Here is a 19,330-nt window from a genome sequence, read left to right on the forward strand (position 1 = left end):
AATCAAGCACTCCCATGCCCAGCATCACCACCACCATTACCACGGCCAGCAATCACCATGGCGGACACAATCACCACCACCATCACCACCTGGCATATATCAACTTGGCAAAAATCTCACCACGAGTGAGTTGCCAATATTGCTTTGTCGTGTCATCCATCGTGCTCGGATCCATGAACATGATAGCACACTCTTCTGCCTTCTTCTCTTTTGCAAGTCTGTCCTCCTCGAGTGCAATCCCGTATCTTCCACTTCCACCTTCCTCGCTTCAGCTGCCACCTTTTTTCTCCACTTCTAATCCTCCATGAACATGAGCTCGTTTGACCTTGCTATATTCTCTACCTTCCTTTCTGCTGCCAATGCTTTCTTGGTCTCGATCATAGCACAAAGCTCCTCTTGGTACACGTCGACGCCTGCATTTTGCTTTCCCTCTTCTGCGATCTTTTGCCCATTTGGCCTAGTGTGAGGATTTTCATCATGCATGTCGTTAGCATCAACCGATATGCTAATTATTGCCCTCTATGTAGTGGTTTTGAAGTTTATCCTTATCCACTTACCATGGCCAACTAGCTCCTTGTACCAATGGTGCAACACGAACGGTTTGCAACCACCATTCTTGTTGTGTTGCTTGTATAGGACTTGGATGATAGACACATACTCATTGATTGTCACCCCACTCGGTGGTGAGGTTGACTTGGTCAACACAACCAAATCATCGATTGCATTGATCTTGGATCACACCCCACCGGTGGGCAATAGAACCTTGAGCACAGTTGGAAGGAACAACCACATTGCTCAAGTAGTACTCTTCAATTCTTTGTCAAAACCTCTCATTCATTTCATGAGTACAAACCTAGACACCAAAGGACGCATTCATCCAAGCAAAACACAAAGCAATGTCTTCTTGGCTACGATAGTTCACTGATCTTGTCTTCTACACACTTGTTTGTGTCTCCACAGGCTCATTGACCTCCTCCGCTTCAGGGTCATCCTCCTCCCTCTCATTTTTTTTAGAAAAGGAGGATGACCCCCGGCCTCTGCATCTGGGAGATGCATACGACCATTTTATTGATTATTCTCGAGGACCTTACAAAGTATTACAACAATATGCCTGAATCCGCCATCTTAGCAACATATGCCACTACTCCTATCCAAATGATGCAGGGGTGCTACCTGGGCCACATACCCAGACTACTCACCTAACCCTATCATCAAAGCCAGAAGCCCCAGCTCCCTCTCATGATCATCAGCCATAGACATCGATATGTCATCAAGTTCGAGTATGTGCGATTCATCAAATTGAGACATGAAACTTGTAACATCATATTCATCTACACTAAACCACCAAGAACCAACATGTCATGCAATCATCGTCGCATTGCATCACAAAAATTCATCAACAAAACAAAAACAAAAAAGCTATTTTTTACCTTTCAGGAATTGTGTCAGACACTTGGTGGGCATGATCCTTGTCGGCGGTTGCGGTGGTTGTAGGTGTTGGCGGAGGAGGTGAGTGGAGTGGTCGGAGACGGAAGAGGAGACGTTGGAGTGGATGGCTTTTTCCTCTTCTTCGCCATTGCCTTGTCTAGGGACTTGCCCACCGACGTCAGCTTCCTTGTATGCTTGGTGATGGCCAAAGCAACTGGAGGGTGGCCGGTCGTCTTCACGAATGGCGCGGCCTTGCCGCCAGTCCTCGTGGGACGTAGTGGAGCGCAAGACTGTCTTCGTCATAAGCCGCTTCCTTGGCGTCGGTGTCAAATGCCAGCAGGAGTGTTCACCAGAGTGCGAAGGCGGCCAACAGTTCCATTCTCAGGCAGCCTGGTGGTTGTAGTGGCGGAGGCCGGAGAGGCGCCATGTGCGTGGGAGAGGAGAAAAGGAAGCTTTTGATGAGAGTTGGTGGCCGCTGCTCAAAATAGAGAGTGGGGGGAACTTGAGACTTAGGGCATCTCCAGCCGTTCGGCCCCCCAGGGTGCCTAAATAGAGCGGCCTGGGGGCGTGCTGGCGCTAGTTCGGCCCCTGGGGGCGACCTAGCTCCCAGTCACGCCCCCACGCGCCGGCCCCAGGATGCGGGAAATTCAAACTTGGTCGTTCCCGCTCTCAAAAGACGCCGCAAATCCGGCGGTCGGACGTAGTCTGGCGTTACAAAGAACAGAGAGGCGCCGTGCGCAACGAATCACTCGGCTTGGTCGGCTCCAGGCGTTGGCGGAGTCGGCGTGCGCGGGCTCGTCGGTGTCGGAGCTGCTTCGTCGCAGGGCTGCGTCGGCGCGGCTTCGGCACTGCTGGGCGGCGATGTAGAGGCGCCGTCCGGGCTTGGCGTCCGTGTGGTCGTGGGCGTCATCGGCGTCGTCGGCGTTGCCGGTGGCAGCTCGTTCAGGATGAGGCCGCGCTGCACCAGGTACCACGCCTTGAGCTTCTCGTCGTTGCTCTGGAGCATGTCCGCCCCGCTCATCAGAAAAGCCATGTCGGTGTTCCTCTTCTTCGCGGCGACGTTCGTCCGGAGCAGGTCGAGCTTGATGGCTTTGTTCTTCATAAGCGACGACCACCACGCCTCGGTCTTCTCTTCGCGTAGGACAGCCCGGGCCTGGGCGTCGGCGAGGCAATGCTCGATGGACTCCTGCACTCGCGCGGTTGCCGCGTCGGCACTTTTCCCCTTCTTTGCCAACTTGTGGCCGTCCGGCCGTCCCTCTGACGCGCCCGGAGTCATCGCGTCTGGCTTGTATGTCTCCTTGGCCTTGTCGAGGGCACGCCGGACTTCAGCTCAAACGACTTGATTAGCCTCTCCTCTCTCTACACTCTCTTCTTAGCTGACTCCCCTAGGTAGTCAGTGACATCAATCTCTGACATGATGAGGAGTTCCATTTCCAGCTACTTGCCACTGGCTGCAGCTGTGATCGTGCTTCTAGTACTGTCAGCCATGGAGGCTGAAGGCACCAGGCTAGACTCAGAGACCCGGGCGTCAGTCAGCAGCGGCGGCGGCGGCAACCCAGTGCTCAATGTAAGTAGTGATTCTGATCTTCTGTTTCGTTGCCTGAATCTTTGGATGAGCCTTTCTGCAGGTGCTAATTAACCTGCTTGTGTTGCTCAATGCAGAAACCAATTGATGATGCGGTCAAGGGTTCCGGTGGATCGGCGAGCGAGAGCACATGGAGCGCTGATACTGCCATCGAAGCTAGGTCAGTAGCCCATGGGTTGCCGGAGTTCCAGGAAGACTATTATGTTCCAAGCGTTCACAGCCCTAGGCACCACTGACAAAAAATTGAACACCCAGAGCAGCTAGTTGGTTAGTCCCAGAGGATGTACATATACCATCTCTCATGAGGTTAGATGCGATCAATTCCACTTCTGCATCTCTGTAAGCTGGAGAAGACAAAGTTTTGGTGTACTAATTAACTTATTGACAAATGACAATATTTTACGGACTTATGGTTTGAATGCCCAAGCAACATTGATCGCGATTGTGTGTGGAATGTACCTGTGCTCGTCAGATGGTTCATCAGCCCTGCGTTTTGATTTTCGGCCGAAAAAAACAATTTTCGGCCGAATTTCGGCCGTCTCGCCTGGGCCCGACATATGGGCCTTTCGGCCGAACAATTCAGCCCAATTTGAATTTATCTGGCCCGACCCAGCTTCCAGAGCCTTCCTGTTATGCTTCTGGTCGCATAAAACAACGAAACCAATCGCCCTAACCCTAGTTCGTGATTTCCTCTGGCTCCTCCCGTGTGTGGCGCCGCCGCTGCACATCGAGCAGACACATCTCACTCCAGCGCTGCTTCTCCCGCGTCCTCCGCATCTCGCCGGCGCTCACTAGCCTCCTGCCGCCCTCCACGTCTCCTCGCATCCACCCCATCCACTCCCTGTCCATTGCTTCTTCAAGACGGCGGCATGGTGCTCGGCGGCTGCGGCAACGGAGGTGATGGTGCGCGAGCCGACCAGTTCAACTGAGGCAGGAGCACGGGCCAGCGGCAGCAGCATGGAGGGCGTCCTCTTGGTTGGGAAGGTACAGATGTTCTTGATGTGTTTATATCTTCCTAGTTGAAGCAGCAATCGGTACAAAGCTATATAGCTATTACAAGCAGCTTGATTAATAGTACGTACACAGCTAGCTAGCTATTACAAGCAGCTTGATCGATTGTTGTACGAGTAGCTTCCTGCTTGTTGCTGCATCGGACTGCTTGCTTGCTAGTTGGGTTCACCCTCTACTTGTTGCATCTGCTGGCATTAGAAAGATTTTCCGTCTACTTGCTATTGCATATGCATGGAATACAACGAGTCGGCAACCAACAATTAATGAGCCTGACTGCCAAAGGATGGAAGAAGCAAGATGTGCTCTATTACCATGTAATTTTTTATGATTCACATCTGTTTTCATGCATATTTTGCTTTTAGTCACCAAGGATGCTCACGATCTGGTAGTATTTATTTTGGTCCAAAAGAAAAGTGGGTTACAAACCTTGTTATTAACATCCTCAAATATACAATCGTTCCATAAATCTGGGTTGTGTGCTTGCGTTTTGAGCTATTGAGATGATTCTTGTCTTTTATCACATCCAACCACTGGCTTGTATATTTGAAGAAGCATCCGATGTTTGAATCGATCATTTATTTAGATCTATAGCACGTCCAATAAAAAAGAAGTTGTGTTATGTGTTTATTTAAGTAAGTAGATGTTGACCCAATGATTAATTTCAATGGTCAGCAATACCATTAAGTAAGCAAGTGACACTCTAGTAGATCGGGCTGTACTGTTTTTGTTTATCATTCATATGGGGACACCCTAGTAAGCAAGTGTGGCTACCTTAGTTACCTACTCTTCATAGCTGACCGTTGTTCTTTTGTCATGTGATTTTCAGGTAATGGAAATGCAAATAGGAGTGGTAGTGGCAACCATGATGCAAATGCAAGTGATTCCCAAAAATCTTGGAAAGGTATTACTATGCTTTGCTTGTTCACACGATGCAAATGGAACCATGATCTTGATTTGCTAGCTTCAATTGAAGTGATGTTGTTTGTAACTTTGCAATGCAGGAATTAAAGATAATAACTTGTATGATCCTTGGAACCATGCATGGCCGTATTATGGGGGTTTTGATTGTGTGTACTGCAACCTAAAGCACAAAGGTGGAGGTGCAACCCGTGTCGCGGAGCACCTTGGTGGTATTGTAGGTAATGTGAGGAGCTGCCCCAATGTGCCAAGAAATGTGAGAGATGCAATGAGAGAGTGTCGGGATGAATCAAGGAGGAAGAAAAGAGACAAACAAAATAGCAGGCTGAGAATTGAAAGAAATATTATGGAAGGGTTGTATCAAAAAGGAGGGGTGATTAACATACTAGATGATGAAGAAGAAGAAATTCAGATGAATATTAGAGAGGCCTTGCGTGACCCAAATGTCTCTCGCAGAGTTGAAAGGAGGATTGGTAGGGGGGCGTGGGTGATGTGCGGGTTTCTGTTGGCAAAAGGAGTATCACTGCCTATTTTGACAAACAATTATCCAGCAACAAAGTATCTATGCAGCCCAAGATCACTAGTGCTTTGGATCCTAATTCAAGAGATGCACTTGGCCTAGCTTGGTCCAAGTTTTTTCATGCCAATGATATTGCTGGACGTAAAGCTGATTGCCCATACTTCCGAGCTGCTGTGAAGATCACTCAACAATTAGGGCCTGCTCCTATACCAACCGCAAAGGAGATTGATGGGAAATATTTGGAGGTTAACTATGATGAAGCTACTTCGTTTCTTCAAAAATTTAAACAAGATTGGAAAAACTTCGGTGTGACTCTTATGTGTGACTCTTGGACTGGTCCAACAGGAATGAGCCTCATAAACTTCATGGTATATTGTAATACACGAATGTTCTTCCTCAATACCATTGATGCATCCGGCCAGACTCAGAATTCAGGTTACTTCTTCCTCCCCTTCTTCGCATTTTACTTGCTCCTTGAACACTTGTATTTGTCCTATACATGCATTTCACATATGTTCTTAGAATACTTGCTTCTTAAATACTTGGATCTGTTTTAGGATTGTTTTATGTTCTCAATGCCTTGTTCTAATTAGGTATATATGCATTTTACATATGTTCCTACAATACTTGCTTGTTCAATTCTTGGATCTGTCTTACAATTGTCTTGTGTTCTTAAAATACTTGCTTTGTTCTAATTAGGTATATGCATTTTACATAATTTTGCAGACTTTATCTATAGAGAGATTGAGAAGGTTGTAGAAGAGATAGGCCATGAACATATTGTTCAAATAGTAACCGATAATGGGTCCAACTATAAGAAAGCTTGCAAAACCCTTATAGAAGAACCAAAATACTCTCATATTGTTTGGCAACCGTGTGCTGCCCACACCGTCAATCTTATGTTAAAAGATATAGCCAAATTTCCCGAGGTTGATGTGATAGTCAAGAGTGCCAAGACAATCTGTAGGTTCTTGCATAAGCACAATAACCTACATGATAACATGAAGAAGAACATAGGTGGTGAACTAATTAGACCAAATGCCACCCGTTTTGGGACTGTCTTCATGTTCCTTGAGAGTTACCATTTGAAGAAAGATAAATTTAGGGAGTGGATGGTTTCGACTGATTGGAAGGAGTGTCAGTGGAGGTATGAGCCTGGATATGTGTTTGCTGAAGAATGTTTGTCCAGTAATGTTTGGTGGAACACACTAGAGTGGGTATTGGGTTCGTTGAGGCCACTTTATAAGGCCATGAGGTATGCTGATACACAGAAACAATGCACTCTTTCCGGATTCAAGAAAAGTATGATGCTCGCTATACAACAGATGGAAGCACATCTAGGCCCTACATCAAGGTTGTACCTTAGTTTCATGCGCAAGGTGGGCAAGAGGATAGAGGCAATGGAAGAAGATACATTTATGGTTGCAGGTATTCATAAATGAATGGACTTTCAAAATTTATATTTCTCTTTTTTCTGTTTTTAATTCACGTTGCTCTATTTTTATGCAGCTGCCGTCCTTGATCCATATACACATTACAAGCTCAACCTTTGCAACCATACAGATTATGCTACCTCACTAACAGATGCGATAGCGAAGATATTAGATCCAAAGAGTGCTCTTTCAGCCATTGATGAAGTAAGTAAGTTTAGGGAGTGCCAAGGGAGGTTTGGGACCAGATTAGCAGAAGAAGCTGCGGCGAGAATGGAGCCAAGTAAGAGATGGTCCTTTAGTTTTAGAATTTTCATCTCCTTTTGGTTTGCAATTCTGAAAATTTCATTGGTGATATCTTGCAGCCCAATGGTGGTTTCAATTTGGAGGGGATGTTCCTGCATTGCAGAAGTGTGCAATGAGAATTTGCTCACAATGTGTCTCATCGAGTGGGTGTGAGAGGAATTGGAGCGCCTTTGCTTTGGTGCACACAAAGCAAAGAAATCGTCTTTTATATGACAAGCTCCACAAGCTAGTTTCTGTCCGCTACAACCTAAAGGTATAAACAAACTCATTTTACTTTCTTTGTCAACCTTGTATTGTCCTTGCATGTCATATAATTTACTTGGTTACTATTCAAACTTTGAAGATACATGCTGAAGAAGATCAAGAGAAAGATATAGATAATGAAGTTGATCCAAGTGCACTGCTGCTGGACACAACAATGTTTGATGAAGCAAATCCAATAATGGAGTGGCTGAATGAGGATGAAGAGGATCCAATTGTGGATGGAGCTGATGCAGCCAGTGCTGTTTTTGAGAAAATAAGGCGTCTCAACTCAAGCAGGAAGGATTCTTATGTTGGTACAAAAGGTAATAAGAAGAAAAGAAAGAGGAATCATGATGAGGAGAATGAGTATGTCGAAACTGAGAGTGAGGATGACGATGAAGAGAATGAGTATGTTGATAATGAGAGTGAGGATGATGATGGGGTGAGTGAGGATGATGAGGATGATCAACAAGATCAGCAAGAGACACAAATGCAAGTGGAAGAAGAGACACAAGTACAAGCTGAAAAGGAGACAGCAGCAAGTGTTGGCAATTTGGAGGCTCGTAGATCTGGACGACTAGTTAGGAAGAAGACCAAGGAAGTGAACAGCCTCTACTCGTAGATTTGGTAAGTCTCTTATTTTCGGCGTCTCCGCTTCAAAATTTTAGCTTCATGTTTTATATGTTTGAAGCAAATAGCTTGATGTGCATTTCTTTATTTAAGTAGGTTGATATTTAATTGTTATGGTGCTCTAATGTTTACCTCACTGTGTATGATCAGTACTGCTGCTCTAATTGCTACTTGTCAATTATCACCTTGTAGTGTTATAGTTGCCACTTATCTTCTTGTATTGTTGTTGTAGTTGCTATACTTATCAGTGTTGCCACTTATCTTCTTGTATTGCTATTGTAATTGCCACCTATCAGTGTTGTTCTGATTGCTACCGATCACCTAGTAGTGATGTTCTCTGTTAGTCCATTTTATTTGATTATGCACAAAGTGGAAAAAGAAAATTTTGATGTTGAACTACATCCATCCTGATCCTATCTTTGTTTTCTCTAAACCAAAAATGCCACATGAAGAACTAGGATATCAAGAAGCTTTTGGATGTATGCAAGCTTGGAGCTACTGTTTTATAGGTATGTTACCACTATATTTATCCTGCAATACCTTGTGCTTATGCATGATTTTTGATTCATATTTTTCACCGTGGATTTTCCTTCTGTGTGACAATTGAAAAATGGCTAGTCCAAGCCAACAGCGGGCTGTTTGTGTCTATGTTGCTTTCTTTGTATCCTTAGAGTTTTGTTGTGCTGGAGTACAAACTATAAACTAAAATTCATCATTCTAGTATATGGAGCCATAACCTTTGCTCTTGAAGCTTTTTGGTGAATAAAAACTATATTGCTGTAGTAGAATTGTTATTTCATTCATGAGCATGCATAACATTTGAATATTGTTCTACTAGCTACTTCTCCTGATAATCCATTTTATTTTTTGTTGCACAAAGTGGCAGAAGATAATTCCCATGCAGACTACCTCCATCCTAACCCTTCCTCTATTTTCTCTAAACCAGTAATGGCATGTGAAGAATATCCAGGGATATCAAGAAGCTTTTGGATGTAGGCAAGCTTGGAGCTGCTGTTTCAGTGTCATGCTTTGATGGTTGTCTTTTGGGGCTGTTGTTTCTGTGTAATCATTTAAGTTTGTTGGCTGTAACGGACTATTTAAACTCTGAACTACGCTGTGATGGTTGAAGTTGGACTGTTAAGGGTTATGTTGGAGGCAACTTTATAACTAAGGTGTGCCTGTTATGTTGGACAGATGCAGTTTTATTAATCCCTAGAGCTTATTTGCTGAAGTTTATTCGATCCATCCTGATGGTTGTTGCACTGATATGTTTATGCTTTGTTTTATTTCAAATTTTGTTTGAATTTTGGCCGAATTTCGGCCAAATTTCGGTCGAATTTTGGGCAAATTTTCAAATTTTGATTTTGCAATTTCGTCCGAGATTTTGCCGAAAAATTTGAAATTTCCGAAATTCGGCCATTTCGCCCAAGGACGAAAAAAAACATAAACCGAAAATCAAAACGCAGATCAGCCACATTGCGTCAAATACAAACAACACCACTACGCCTGGGGGTTGATCTACGGACATCATTCCGAGTTCGTAGCGAATACCAACCTCATCAGTGGAAGCGTTGCCGGATATGCTGCAGTGTTGTTCGCCCAAGTACTGCTGTACTTTGTGCCCGGCCGTACGGCTGAGCTAAAGTATATATCCTCCACCCAGACTAGCTCAATCATAACTCGATGATTGGTTGAGCTAGCCAGGGGTTATTATTTGTAAAAGGGTTGGTTTCAGTTGACGTCGGCTGACGTCATATGCTTGTAGTCCAGCCCACTTTATTCCTCTGTCCAACCTGGTTGTTCTCTGTTGTCGCATTTTGGGTTGGCATTGTGTTTGACTTCACAAAGTCTCAGTGGTCAATGTAAGCAGTGATTCTGATCTTCTGTTCCGTTGTCTGAATCTTTGGATGATTCTTTCTGCAGATGCTAATTAACTGTCCTGTGTTCATGATTGCAGAAACCAATCGACGATGTGGCTAAGAGTTTTGCTGGATCAGAAGGCAAGACGATGAGAAACGCCGGTGCTGCGAGCCATGCTAAGGCGGTGGCCCATGGGTTGCCGGAGTTCCACGAAGACTATTATGTTCCAAGTGTTCACAGTCCTAGGCACCGCTGACAAAAAATAGAACAACCGGAGTAGAGCTACTTAGTCGCAGACGATGTATATATACCATCTCTCATGAGGTTAGATGCGAAGCAGCTAGAATTTCATGTAAGCTGAAGCAGTGATCACATCATGATAGCTATAGCAAGTTAGCAACTATGAAGCTCAATTCCACTTCTGCATGTCTGTAAGCCGGAGAAGACACAGTTTTGGTGTACTACAACACTTTACGTTCGGGCAGGACGGTGCACTAGATTATCCAAAGCTACGTACAACCACTATTTCGCACATGCTCAATGATAACTAGTTCCTCCGTTCCTAAATATAAGTCTTTGTAAAGATTCCGCTATGAACCACATACGAATGTATGTATATGTATTTTAACTGTAGATTCATTCATTTTGCTCCGTATGTAGTCTATCTAGTGGAATTTCTACAAAGACTTATATTTAGGAACGGAGGGAGTAGATGATTGATTGAGCTTAGCCACCTTTTGCAATGCAAGGATAAGTGTTGGCAATAAAGAATGCAGTACATGACGTTCTCAAGATAGGTAATGTGTGCAGAAAAGCAAGAGAGGGTCGGCAACAAAGGCAAAAAACAAGAAGAGAAAATAACATGGTAGTGTTCTTTTTGTGAACACCCCCCTGCCCTCGCCTGGTACTTAATCATTACTACCTCCGTTTCTAAATATAATATTTTTTAGAGATTTCAATACGGGGTACATACAGATGTATATAGACATGTTTTAGAATGTAGATTCACTCATTTTGCTCCGTACGTAGTCCATATTGAAATCTCTATAACAGGTCTTATATTTAGAAACGGAGGGAGTAGAAAGCCAGAAATAACATACTACGGTCATGTTGTATATTGTGTGTGTTGTGCTCTCTGGTACTCCCTCCGATCGGAAATAAGTGTCCACTTATTTCCGATTGGAGGGAAGTATATTTAGTTCAAACAGGAGCTATATGATTACCAGGAAAACAAAATATAGAACATGTACAGAGCTAGAGCCAGCTACCATTCTAAGCACGTAAAAGCTACTCCCTCCGTTCCGAAATAGATGACCCAACTTTGTACTAACTTTAGTACGTTAGTACAAAGTTGGGTCATCTATTTCGGAACGGAGGGAGTACATCCAAAGCATGTCCGCAGATTAATCCAACATAACTGCCATGATATTCTCTTCTCCCCGTAGACGCTTTCATAAGACGTAGCCTCTGTCAATGCACCAACGTCGTTAGCTAGACTAGACAGACCGGCACCCAACCTTCCAGGACCGGGCAATGCGTGCGGCACCTGGAACCAAACACAAGAACCTAAAGCTTCTTGTGCTTAGTAGTTAATTTAAAGTGTTGTAGTATTTGGTTAAGTACTAAGGAACAAACTAGTGGCTTAACCAAATTGTTCATGGCCCAACTTTCGTGGAAACATCCTCCCATTTAGGGTGGCATGCAAGGACGGTCTCTATATATTCAAGTTAATTAGTTGCAGTGATCCAGAGACATTTGCACTAAGAAATAGTGGTTTAATTTGTATATGCTGTTGATAAACCACTCCTCACAGACATTAGTGTAGCAAACACCGGGACGGGTTGCAAAGCTGAATGCATATATACCATCTCTCACGAGGTTAGATGCATGCTTCAGTTCAAACGACTTCATTAGCCTAGCTAACCTCTCCTCTCTACACCCTCTTCTGAGCTAAAACTCACTGAAGTATAATCTCCAGCTAGTCAATGACATTGATCTCTCACAAGATGAGGAGTTGCAGTTCCAGATACTTGACACTGGCTGCAGCTATGATCTTGGTTCTGGTACTGATGGCGGCCACAGAGGCTGAAGCCATCCGGCTAGATGCAGAGGCGCGGGCATCACTCAGCAGCAGCGGTGGCAAGTCAGTGTCGTCAATGCAGAAACCGATTGGGACCAATGCCATCGAGGGATCTGCTGGCTCGACAAGCGAGACAAAGAGGAGCGTCCACGTTGCTGCAGATGAAGTTAGTGCGGCGGCGCATAAGTTGCCGGAGTTTCATGAGGACTACTATGGTCCAAAAGATCACAGCCCTAGGCACCATTGATGGAGCAAATTCTTCTTTATTTCCTCTCTTGATCGATGGTCTCTGTCTAGAACTGACTAGCTAGCTAGGTAGACACGGCGGCTGCAGGCTGCCAGAATTACTTTGTAAATTTCATGTCAGCTCACTCAGTGGGCACATGACATAGCGTTGATGTGCTAATATTCTTGGCAATACGATTTCAAGCAACATATGTGAGTTGCTGCCTGCCTCTTGATCGATCAGTCTCGTGTGGGCTTGCACAATTACAGATCACGATTTTCATTAACCTGACGACAACCTCCAAATAGAACCACCAATTTGTTTGATCGGAAGACAGTCCTAATTATAACATTTTTTCAATAAAGAAGGGTGCCTTTATTAACTCAAAATATACCATCAAGTGGATAACAAACATGACGAGTGACGCCCGGCCTCTGCATAGCAAGTCCTAAGTTATAACTAACAAGAAAGAACCTGCATAGTATACACACCCACTGTTTCTGAAACATGCTCAATGATAACTAGATGATTGATGGGGCTAGCTAGCCACCTTTTGGAAGGCAAGGATAAGTGCTGTAGCTAAAGAATGTAGTCCATGACTCAGGGTGGACGACACGAGCGGTCTTTCGGACCGGCTCGTGGCCCGCTCGGTCCGGGCCAGCTCGGTCCTAGCCCGATGGAAAAAACAGCCGGTCCGAGCTGCAGAATCTGGCCCGAAAGTTTGTCGGTCCGGTCCGGGCTTTCACCGAGCCAGCTCGCAGGACCGAGAAACCGAAGCATCGGCATGGCGGGTGCGTGGCGGGAGCATGGCGGCGGCATGGTGAGCACCGAGTGGGGCGTGGCTGGGGCGTGCGCGCGGCATGGTGGGGGCGAGGCGGGGGCGTGGCGGGGCTGTGGCGAGTGTGTGGCGACCCAGGCATGGCGGGGGCGCAAGAAACTGTCGCCGTTCATGTCCGCCGCCGCGGGGGCCGTCGTCCGCGCGGCCACTCGACTCGCTGGCCCTGGAAACTATGTCCACTGGACGCGCCCCACTCGGATCTGTCGTATGCACCAACGAAAACGACGTGGGAGGACCTGCATCGCCACATCGGGCATTGTCTTTTTCATCTCCATCCATCGGCCGTCGTGCCAAATTCGTCGTCGATGAGCTCGCTCTGGTGATGTTCTTGACTCCTCTAGCTCCCTCTGACTCTTCCAAAGCTGCCTGACATCTCCACGTCGAGCTCCGCTGCCTCCAGCGCTCTCCCCCCGTCGCCATGCTCCGGCGCGTGCTCTGTGGTGAACTCCGGCCGGTCCAAACGAGCCGCTCGGTCCGGCTCGGGCTTCGTCCCTGCCGGTCCGGTCCCGGGAAACAGGACCGTGACGCTGCTCGGTCCGGTCCGGTCCGGACCGCCCACGGCCGGTCCAAAGGACAGCTCGGTCAGGGACCGGACCGGCCCGGACCGTGTCCACCCTGATCCATGACGCTCTCAAGATGGCAGTTTGTTAAAAAAAGGCAGAGGGAGTTAGGAAATGGCGCCATGAAGGAGGAGGACGAAGAAATCGGCTCATGTAGAAAAAATTTACGGGCAACTCGCATATGGTGCCTGCCTTGGAGCATCTCTGGCCGAACCCCTATCCTGTAACTTTCTAAAAAGAATGTCCAATTTCTTTCATTATTGGGCATGTACATTTGAAACAAATGCACCATATTTCATCAACAGTATGAATGATTCAAATGCACCATATACAACAATTTGACTACAGATATACATATAATTAATCCAATCCAGTAACTCAATTTAAAACATGCATATACTTCATCCAAAAGCCACCAAATCGATCAAGTTTATCAAAAAAAAAACACCACATAGCGTGTCTTATGTCTTGGACCAACCCCTATCAATTTCATGTTACACAAAATCAAGCACTCCCATGCCCAGCATCACCACCACCATTACCACGGCCAGCAATCACCATGGCGGACACAATCACCACCACCATCACCACCTGGCATATATCAACTTGGCAAAAATCTCACCACGAGTGAGTTGCCAATATTGCTTTGTCGTGTCATCCATCGTGCTCGGATCCATGAACATGATAGCACACTCTTCTGCCTTCTTCTCTTTTGCAAGTCTGTCCTCCTCGAGTGCAATCCCGTATCTTCCACTTCCACCTTCCTCGCTTCAGCTGCCACCTTTTTTCTCCACTTCTAATCCTCCATGAACATGAGCTCGTTTGACCTTGCTATATTCTCTACCTTCCTTTCTGCTGCCAATGCTTTCTTGGTCTCGATCATAGCACAAAGCTCCTCTTGGTACACGTCGACGCCTGCATTTTGCTTTCCCTCTTCTGCGATCTTTTGCCCATTTGGCCTAGTGTGAGGATTTTCATCATGCATGTCGTTAGCATCAACCGATATGCTAATTATTGCCCTCTATGTAGTGGTTTTGAAGTTTATCCTTATCCACTTACCATGGCCAACTAGCTCCTTGTACCAATGGTGCAACACGAACGGTTTGCAACCACCATTCTTGTTGTGTTGCTTGTATAGGACTTGGATGATAGACACATACTCATTGATTGTCACCCCACTCGGTGGTGAGGTTGACTTGGTCAACACAACCAAATCATCGATTGCATTGATCTTGGATCACACCCCACCGGTGGGCAATAGAACCTTGAGCACAGTTGGAAGGAACAACCACATTGCTCAAGTAGTACTCTTCAATTCTTTGTCAAAACCTCTCATTCATTTCATGAGTACAAACCTAGACACCAAAGGACGCATTCATCCAAGCAAAACACAAAGCAATGTCTTCTTGGCTACGATAGTTCACTGATCTTGTCTTCTACACACTTGTTTGTGTCTCCACAGGCTCATTGACCTCCTCCGCTTCAGGGTCATCCTCCTCCCTCTCATTTTTTTTAGAAAAGGAGGATGACCCCCGGCCTCTGCATCTGGGAGATGCATACGACCATTTTATTGATTATTCTCGAGGACCTTACAAAGTATTACAACAATATGCCTGAATCCGCCATCTTAGCAACATATGCCACTACTCCTATCCAAATGATGCAGGGGTGCTACCTGGGCCACATACCCAGACTACTCACCTAACCCTATCATCAAAGCCAGAAGCCCCAGCTCCCTCTCATGATCATCAGCCATAGACATCGATATGTCATCAAGTTCGAGTATGTGCGATTCATCAAATTGAGACATGAAACTTGTAACATCATATTCATCTACACTAAACCACCAAGAACCAACATGTCATGCAATCATCGTCGCATTGCATCACAAAAATTCATCAACAAAACAAAAACAAAAAAGCTATTTTTTACCTTTCAGGAATTGTGTCAGACACTTGGTGGGCATGATCCTTGTCGGCGGTTGCGGTGGTTGTAGGTGTTGGCGGAGGAGGTGAGTGGAGTGGTCGGAGACGGAAGAGGAGACGTTGGAGTGGATGGCTTTTTCCTCTTCTTCGCCATTGCCTTGTCTAGGGACTTGCCCACCGACGTCAGCTTCCTTGTATGCTTGGTGATGGCCAAAGCAACTGGAGGGTGGCCGGTCGTCTTCACGAATGGCGCGGCCTTGCCGCCAGTCCTCGTGGGACGTAGTGGAGCGCAAGACTGTCTTCGTCATAAGCCGCTTCCTTGGCGTCGGTGTCAAATGCCAGCAGGAGTGTTCACCAGAGTGCGAAGGCGGCCAACAGTTCCATTCTCAGGCAGCCTGGTGGTTGTAGTGGCGGAGGCCGGAGAGGCGCCATGTGCGTGGGAGAGGAGAAAAGGAAGCTTTTGATGAGAGTTGGTGGCCGCTGCTCAAAATAGAGAGTGGGGGGAACTTGAGACTTAGGGCATCTCCAGCCGTTCGGCCCCCCAGGGCGCCTAAATAGAGCGGCCTGGGGGCGTGCCGGCGCTAGTTCGGCCCCTGGGGGCGACCTAGCTCCCAGTCACGCCCCCACGCGCCGGCCCCAGGATGCGGGAAATTCAAACTTGGTCGTTCCCGCTCTCAAAAGACGCCGCAAATCCGGCGATCGGACGTAGTCTGGCGTTACAAAAAACAGAGAGGCGCCGTGCGCAACGAATCACTCGGCTTGGTCGGCTCCAGGCGTTGGCGGAGTCGGCGTGCGCGGGCTCGTCGGTGTCGGACCTGCTTCGTCGCAGGGCTGCGTCGGCGCGGCTTCGGCACTGCTGGGCGGCGATGTAGAGGCGCCGTCCGGGCTTGGCGTCCGTGTGGTCGTGGGCGTCATCGGCGTCGTCGGCGTTGCCGTCGGCAGCTCGTTCAGGATGAGGCCGCGCTGCACCAGGTACCACGCCTTGAGCTTCTCGTCGTTGCTCTGGAGCATGTCCGCCCCGCTCATCAGAAAAGCCATGTCGGTGTTCCTCTTCTTCGCGGCGACGTTCGTCCGGAGCAGGTCGAGCTTGATGGCGTTGTTCTTCATAAGCGACGACCACCGCGCCTCGGTCTTCTCTTCGCGTAGGACGGCCCGGGCCTGGGCGTCGGCGAGGCAATGCTCGATGGACTCCTGCACTCGCGCGGTTGCCGCGTCGGCACTTTTCCCCTTCTTTGCCAACTTGTGGCCGTCCGGCCGTCCCTCTGACGCGCCCGGAGTCGTCGCGTCTGGCTTGTATGTCTCCTTGGCCTTGTCGAGGGCACGCCGGACTTCCGCCCACTTCTCGCACTTGTCAATGCGCTTGTAGACGTGGAGGTGCTTGAAGTCGGCGTCTTGGTTGTCGCCCCGATACATGGCGAACATACGCAGCAGCTGCGCGGAGAGACAAACAGTTGGCGGGGCGTAGGGGACGAAGATATGCGGGCGAACGGCGTGCGTACCTGATCCTCAATGCTGGCGCCGCTCTCCGGGCGAGCCGCGACCTCCTCGACGATTCCATGCCATTTGTTGCACGCCAACTGGATACGCCCCCAATGGTTCGCCATCGCCTTGGAGCCGCGCTGCATGTACACGCCTTTGAAGTAGGGGTCGACGAGCTTCCGCTCGTCGAACTCGGCCTTGATGCGGTCCCAGTACGTGTCCAAGCTCTGGTTCGCGCCGGTGGTCGGGTCGAGGCAGACGACTTTCCATGCTTCGGCGAGGCATTCCTCCTCCTTGGACGTCCACTTGATGCGCGGTTCGCCTGACCTAGCCGCCCGCTTCTTCTTCTTCTGGCGCCCCTTCGTCGGAACAGGGGCCGGTTCCTCCTCCTCCTCCTCCTCCTCGTCCTCCTCCTCCTCGGGTTCCTGCGCGTCGTCGCCGTAGACGTAGCCGAGCTCGGCCTCCATGTCGCCGTTGAGGTCCACCACCTCGTCCTGGGTGGCGAACCCGGGAGACTCGGCGGCCGCGGTTGATCCTGTCGCGATGATGTCATCCATGTCGGCTCCCGTGTCGTCGGTGTCGCCGAGGTGCGAGAAGGGTAGTGGTCCGCGGTAGAGATGGGGCGTCGGTGTGGACGCGTAGGAGGCGGGCGGCGAGTAGTTGTATGGAGGATACTGCACGCTGACGAAGGCGGGCGAGGGCGTGCGCGTAGCGGGGTGACCATGAGGGAAGGTCACGTTTGGGTTGAACCCGCCGTGCGCGTCGCCGTCGGCGTAGCAGCCGGGCCACGATGAACCCCATGGAGATCCGGCGCCTTGCTATCCCCAGGGCGCGTACTGGGCGTGGCTGACGACGGGTGGGTTCATCCCCGCCTGGTCGACCGATGAGGAAGACGCCGCCGTGCGTGCCGCGGTGTCGTGGGCCTTCTTGGCTATGGCCCTGTTCCGCCTGTCGGCGGTGACCGCTTCGCGCTGCTGAACTTCCACCCTCCACTCGGCGTTCGACGGGCCTGGTGGCTTTGATGGCGGCGCCCGCGGCTTCCTCGGCTTCGGCTGGGCCACGGCGCCAGTCACGGTTGCCGCCGCGCGCGGCATGGCGTACTTTTTCGGCGGCATGGCGTGCTTCTTCGCGGCGAGCGGGAGGGGGTTTGGCGGATGGAAGGCGAGCGAGCGGGAGAAAGGGATAGAATGGCGGGAGGAAGGCGAGCGAGTGGGAGAGATGCGAGGGGAAAGTGTCAAGAAACGGCGGGAAAAGACCCTCGGGTCGCTTCCAGGGCGGGCCCACGCGCCTTTTCGCTTGCGCCGGCTCCCCAAGCGCCCCCCAGGGCGCCGGGTTCGGCCTGGATCCGCCGGCACCAGTTTTGGCCCGAGCCGGCGAAAAACGGGCTTCTGGGGGCGCGACTGGGGCCTTTTTTTGTTGCCGGCGCGGCAAAATCGGCTGAGGAGGGCCAGTTGGGGGCGCGGCTGGAGATGCCCTTAACTCCTGAGTTAACCTTGTGAGCCTTTGATTAGCCGTGGCTGACCCTCTCAAAATGGAATCTTTTGAGGAGTTAACCATTTTTTTGAGTTCCGTTAGAGATGCTCTTAGTTCTCTTTGTTCGTGTATTTCATTTCAGAAGCTAAACACGCTGAAACCCTCCACATCATTAAATCCAACTTATCCAGCCCCACATGTAGTAGAAGCTTTCAGAAGATCCAGGTTCCCTAGGGTTTAGGGTTCGGTCGCACCTAAGCCGTTGGCTAGACTAGACAGACCGGCACCCAACTTTCCAGGACTGGGCAATGCACGCGGCACCTGTGACCAAACACAAAAACCTAAAGCTTCTTGTGCTTAGCAGCTAATTTAAAGTGATGCATTTGGTTAAATATTAATGAACAAACTAGTGGCTTAAACAAATTGTTCATGGGCCAACTTTTGTGGAGACATCCTCCCATTTAGGGTGGCATGAAAGGACCGAAGGACGTACTCCATTAATTAAAGTTAATTGAAGGTAGTGATCCAGCGACATTTGCACTTGTAAGTATAATTGTTTAATTTGTATATGTTGCAGATAGACCACTCATGACAGACATAAGTGCAGCAAACACTGGTGCGGGTTGAAAAGCAGGATGTATATATATCATCTCTCATGTGGTTAGATGCATGCTTCAGCTCAAATGACTTGATTAGCGTCTCCTCTCTCTACACTCTCTTCTTAGTTGAATACTGAGTGAAGTATACTCTCCTAGCTAGTCAGTGACATCAATCTCTGACATGATGATGAGTTCCATTTCCAAGTACCTGTCACTGAG

The 19,330-nt window shown here is 48.4% G+C and overlaps 1 pseudogene; it reads left to right on the forward strand.

The window, feature by feature from the left end:
• Positions 1–3,882: 3,882 nt before the first annotated feature.
• On the forward strand, positions 3,883–9,242 carry LOC123139617 (uncharacterized; annotated as a pseudogene).
• Positions 9,243–19,330: the final 10,088 nt, after the last annotated feature.

Source organism: Triticum aestivum, chromosome 6B (genome assembly GCF_018294505.1).
Source record: "Triticum aestivum cultivar Chinese Spring chromosome 6B, IWGSC CS RefSeq v2.1, whole genome shotgun sequence".
Classification (NCBI taxonomy): domain Eukaryota; kingdom Viridiplantae; phylum Streptophyta; class Magnoliopsida; order Poales; family Poaceae; genus Triticum; species Triticum aestivum.